This window comes from Micropterus dolomieu, linkage group LG08 (genome assembly GCF_021292245.1).
Source record: "Micropterus dolomieu isolate WLL.071019.BEF.003 ecotype Adirondacks linkage group LG08, ASM2129224v1, whole genome shotgun sequence".
In the NCBI taxonomy this organism is placed as follows: domain Eukaryota; kingdom Metazoa; phylum Chordata; class Actinopteri; order Centrarchiformes; family Centrarchidae; genus Micropterus; species Micropterus dolomieu.
The window spans coordinates 3497387-3503456 of NC_060157.1; the positions used below are offsets into that span (position 1 = coordinate 3497387).

The 6070-nt window shown below is 38.9% G+C and overlaps 1 pseudogene; it reads right to left on the reverse strand.

Moving 5' to 3' along the window:
- The window catches only part of LOC123974620, a 12071-nt pseudogene that overhangs the window by 5683 nt on the left and 318 nt on the right, over positions 1-6070 (reverse strand).

Consider the following 6070-nt stretch of genomic DNA (forward strand, 5'->3'; position numbering starts at 1 on the left):
CACACATGAAAGCTTTTACACCGACCTGAACCAAATCAGACAGGAGTTTGTCTGAAACAGATCATTCCAACATTTAGATGTGAAAGCCCGCTGAGACAGGTGATTTATATTTTAAAGCCTTACCTCTCTGTCCAGCCCAGTGGCTTCGACTCTGATGACTCCAGTAATTGCGTTGATTGCAAACAGGTTGATGGGAACTGCTGGCTCCTGGCTCATAATCCTGTAGCGGATATCTGTGTTGTAAGTGTTTGGGTCATCAAGATCTTCGGCCACAACAGTAATCACCTCAAAACCTTGATAGAGAGAAGTTAGAGGCCAATATTAGGTACAGGCTTCTTAAAGTATTCAGAGCACTTTATTAAACCTGCAGTGCAGAACCTTTGTCTTCCCTTCTGACAGTGAGAGTATTTATAGAACACCGTGGACACATGCTTAAAGACAAATGACAACAGCAACGCAAAATGAACCGCAGGTTGACTTGGTGCTGCGAGGAGCTGAAATGCCTCCTAGATATTTGGTCAAAACAACACATCTCACAAATGTTGGGTAACCACACTGGTCAACACTGAATTCTACAAAATGGTTAGTGATAAAATGAAAGAGAGCGGTTGTGAACGCTCCGTTGAGCAGTGCCGTGTGAAGGCAAAAAACTCAGACAGCAGTACATTATACAATACGTTAACCACAACAACATACTGCAACAAATAGGCAAAATAAAGGCCTTGCCTGGCCTCGCACTTACCTGCCACCCCATGCCACATTGGAGGAACCTTACCCAGCATAAGCCTATCTAACCATATCTTGTGTTTAAAAAATCCTCCTGAGCTGTGTTGTCTGCATCTGGGAGAGACAAAATCCCTGACCTGCACATTTTCCATTTTAAAATTCTTACTTTATACTTTTCCAGACTTAAATTTCCAGACTTCTCTATCTGAGACATCTGAGTCCAAATTGATGTTTTATGTAAATTACAATACACTTACAATAAACTTACAATAAGGACATTTAACAGAAGAAAAAGAGTATAGAACAAGTTTCAAGCACTCATGACTGCTGGGTTAGCCTTTACAGGTAGACTGCAAAGATTTTTTAAAGAGCCAGGAAGTACAAACATACAAGGGCCTAAGAGGGTTTGTTTGAGGGTGAAGGAGTGAAGGAGGGAGGCCATACAGAGTCCAGATGAACTCTGAACAAGTGAGTCTATCAGTGCTTAAACTAGGGCATAAGGTCTGACTGACGCTGGAGGTAGGTGGGGGAAGTTATATTGTCTTAAATCTGATGTGAGCTACTTCAGGGAGCCAGTGGAGGTCATGGGAGAGGGGGTTCACATGGGAGAACTTTGATAGATTGAACACAAGGACATTCTGAGTTTTATAATTTAGAAAACAGAAGTATTTTGCCCCCTATGGAGGACTAAATCACCTCAAAAAATAAACAGTAGTGTCAAGCAATGACAACTAAGCAATGAAGCACTGTTGCAGACAAAAACCAAAAAGGTAGGTTGAGAAAACTAGATAAGATAAGATAAGAGTACTGAGGTTGTGTCAAAAGTTATTTTTGATTCTATCATTTGACACACTCTATAGTTCTCTACACAGAATTCCCAAATTAGTGAATAAGGGACAATTTCTACAAAATGAACAAATTGAGAGGGCTTTGGCTTTATCAGCGTGCTTCATCTTCTTCCCTACTCCTCTGGACAGCATTGGCAGACCAATATAGTTTCACTGGGAAACTTTGTTCAGCCTCTCAGCATTTACACTTTATTTCCAGGTAAAGCAACAGCGAACAGTAAACACCAGATGTCATTCTGTACCACGTTGCTCGCTATCGTTTCGATAGTCTGTGTTAACATTAACAACTTGCCTCCCCCACACGCAGCTCACCTGCTGCAGTCAAATGGAATTGGGGGTGAAAACATTTAACATGTGAGTTGTGTTTTGGGCAACTTTGTAAAATTTCTGAGCACACAAAATATTTTAACAGAAATGTCCCATTGAGACATAGAGTCCTGTTTATCACAAAATAAAACAAACAATTTTTTGTTGAAATAAAATACAATGAGACAGCCTGAAGACGGCCAACCAAAATATCTGACATGTCAGAAATTCATCACGAATCAGCAAAGAAAATCAGCCACAAGGTGTTGGATTTTTACTTTATCTAAGTTTAGGAAAAAAACATTAGAAGCTCTGCCCTGCTTTTTTTCTCTTGTAAAAGTGAAAAACACAATTGAACACTAACAGACATCTTTTTCAGGCTGAAATGAGATCTACTAATTATACCTTTTGGTGCGGACTCAGCAACTTCTCCCAGGTAAGTGGTTTGAGTGAAAATAGGATTGTTGTCGTTCTGGTCGATTACATTCACTAAAATATCCATCACCTCAGCCGGTCCTGAACCATCTGCCACAGCACGCGCTTGAAACTGCACAGAGACAAACACATTTTTATTAAAATACTGCAAATGAAAGAATAATGTAGATGCTTTCATACATCCCTAGAGAATGCACGCAGGTGACATGATGAACATTCCTGCCACTGGTTTCACACTGAATCACTAGTCGTGTTTCCATCATCGTTTATTTATGCCCATTGTGAAGTCGGCCTATCGCATTAGAAAAGGTTGATGGAAATGGCAAAATATGAAATTTAATTAATTTCGCAGGTTTTTACATTTGCGTGAGCCTTTTTTATAAAAGAGTTCATGCGTTAAATGCAAAATGAATAGGCTACACCTTTGCAGAATTAGTTCTGATATAACAAACATTTCCCAGTGAGCACCAAGCCAAATTTCACCGTTGAATTGTGGTGGTTGAAACCTTGATGATTTTTGGTCTGAACGTCTTATGACTTCCTAGTGAGCATTTTTTAGGTGAAAAAACATTTAAAAGACGTAAGAACACAATGTGTGTATAACTACTAATGCTCAAATGTATCAAAGTTTCAAATGACGATTGATTACGCAGTTTCCCTAATATTATAGATTCTGTCATGAGGTCCTACCAGAGCGCCACAGACTCAAATTCACAGCGGAATGGCAGACCAGCGAAAAAGGCGGCTGAGAGATGCAGAGGGGGCGGCTTTATCCCAAAAAATGATATGTTTGATACTGTGTATGTCTGTTTTCTTTATTTTATTTTCCCTGAAACAATTTTTCAATTGCAGCTTATTCAGTCTTTTTTTTTTTTTTGGCAACATTTCAAGTTTGCTTCTGGAGGAGCAAAGTACCAGCAGTGTGAATGTTTAGTATTATAATATAGTAATACGAGAATACATTCTGGGTGAGATATGGTTTTAAAGATTAGCTGAAAAGTTGACAAAAGGAACACCTCTGATTGTTTTGATTACATTTGTTTGGAAACTTTTGAAACTCTTCCACGTTGTGATTCTTAATGGAGTCAGCAGAAACATAGAAAAGCCCTGTTGTAAAATGTTCTGTAATAAATACCACATTACTTGATTTTACCGTCACAGTTTTAATTGTTGACAGCTTGTTGATTACGATCTATGGTAGGTTCTGGGTTATATTCAGTTGAATCACTGTAAAGTACTCCTCTATACATGGCAATGGGATGGACAAATGAACATACATGATGTAGTGTACTCGTACATACAGATGTCTCAGTCAAGTTTTTTTGGCCCTGAGCCAAGTCCTCTAGTACTGGGTATCTGAGAGTCCAATCTAATACTTAATATTACTTAATACTTACTGAAATGTTGAGTATATATGTATTAGGTTAATATAATATGTCAGAATAAAATTAATTTTCACATAGACACAATTATTTTCACTCAAATATGGAGTGAAATATTCGGAGTGCAGACCCTCAGCTATCGTTAAGGAGAGCAGTGTTGACATACAGTCAAGAAAGGAATTTTAATCAGCTTTTTCTTTTTGCAAGTGAAAGTAAACCGACCGCTACCTCAGTGTACTTTACAATTTACTTTTACATTTATGTCAACATAAAATGGTGGGTAACAGAATACAAAGTGTGTTCAAATGTTTCCCTTAACTCCCTGTTTGAACCTAAAAAGGTGACAAAGAGTGCATGTATAAAACCAACATCAGAGGATACTTACTCTGTACTTGTCTTGTTTTTCTCTGTCCAGTGCTTGTGTGATATACAGATTGCCATTGTCTCTGTCCATGGTGAAAAGGCCAACAGGAGGTTCATCAACTCCCGGACCAGAGATGCTGTAATAGATCCTCTTCACTTTATCCGCAGAAGAGCGGATCTGAACAAAACACACCAGGTCTGAGTTATTCTCCTGTCACTGACTACATAGTTACAATACTAATAGTAATTTCTGACATACAGAAACCGAGTGGCCTGGTTACAGCGTTCTACATGTTTAGTTCCTCTTACTTGAGATATTTTCAAGGGATAGGGTCCTCTGTGATTCTCACTAACACTGATGTCAGGAACAACCCACTCTCTCTTCTTCCTCCTCAGTCCTTCACCAGACTTGGGGAAATACAGAACAGGCACCAGTGTCTCAGGTGCACTCTGGAAGAACATTTACATTTATAGTCAGTTTAAATCTAAGCAAAGAAGAAAAAGAAGAAAAATGAATTTTGTCTTCAACATTTTTAACCAGTTTTTCAAACCATTAGTTAATTATTTTCTTGAACAACACGGAGCTCTATGGGACCAGAGAATGCACACAGATGATGAATTAAGAGCCTCCTGGCATCAATGAAATTGGTGCTAAAATGTTTCATATTTTCATATAGTAAACAATTCACCGAGTACTCCAGTAAGTTACATTACACGAAAAATGAAAAATGTAATACTAAAAAAAATGCAGCCAGTCTTGCACATTTGTAAACAGCTAACTCTGTAAACTGCACAAGATTTTTTAATGTTTCAAGCCTTTAATAAACAACAAAGTATGTAGGACTAGCAAAGCATATTTTACACAGAATGTATTGTTGTAGAAGAGTTTAATTTATCCTACAAATGGGGCTGGAAACTTCCTTCAGTAGTGTCTCTAATCCTACCTCTGAGTCCACTTCAGTCAGGTGGTGCTGGTGCAATACCCTGACAGAAAGAGTCATTTTGTGACCTTGCGAGTCCCAGGAGTGGATGAAGAAGTCCTGGTGTCCTTCATGAAGAACAACCTGTCTCTTTACCTGGAGGGAGAAAACACTCATCAGCAAAGGCTGACGTACTAGCAACACTTTTAGATTTAATAAAGATTTCTACGTGACAAAATCAAAACTTAGACTTGGCTGGGCTCAGGTCAGTGTGTGGTGTATGTAAAGAAAAAGGCAAGAAAACATTTAGAGGTTTCTCTCCACAGAGCTACAGATGCCACATCTTAAATGAAAGTCGCATTTGCTCTACTCAGTTTATTGCAGAGAATTTATATTTCAATTGGGTTTGTTTCCCAATTAGAAAACTCCTCCTATTACTTTTTAATATCCAACCAGAGTTACACGAATCCCCTAAACACTGTAGCTCCTATATGGCTAAAAGGATGTGTGAGGATGTTGGAGAGCTGAGCTTTAGAATTGGCAAGTTTTCAATCAAGTCTGTTAAACTCTACTGACCATCAGTGTGCCGTCTGTCTGTACCACGAAACGTCTGTCATCACTGCTGAAACCAAATCTTGTGCGGTCTGTGCAGTCAGTGAAGCCCACTGGAAGTGGACAGAAGAAACAGGCATCCGTTACAAATGCAGTACACACACTGCCACACATTGCCTAACACTGATTAAACGTGGTACCCTGGAGTCGGCACAGCAGGCTAGATAGAGTGGGACTTCCTACAATACTTTTACTTAATTTTCAATGCAGGACTTTTACTTGTACCAGAGTATTTTTACAGTGTGGTCTTCCTAGTAAAGTAGAACTAGTAAAGAATCTGCATTTGCTCTGCTGAGAAGGTGATTGGCTGCAATCTTCAAGCCCTTCAGGACGCTAGATCTTAGTGCTGCATTTGATACCATTGACCATCAGATCCTATTGCAGAGACTGGAATATTTCATTGGCATTAAAGGAACCGCTCTAAGCTGGTTTAAGTCCTATTTATCAGATCGATTTCAGTTTGTACATGTTAACGATG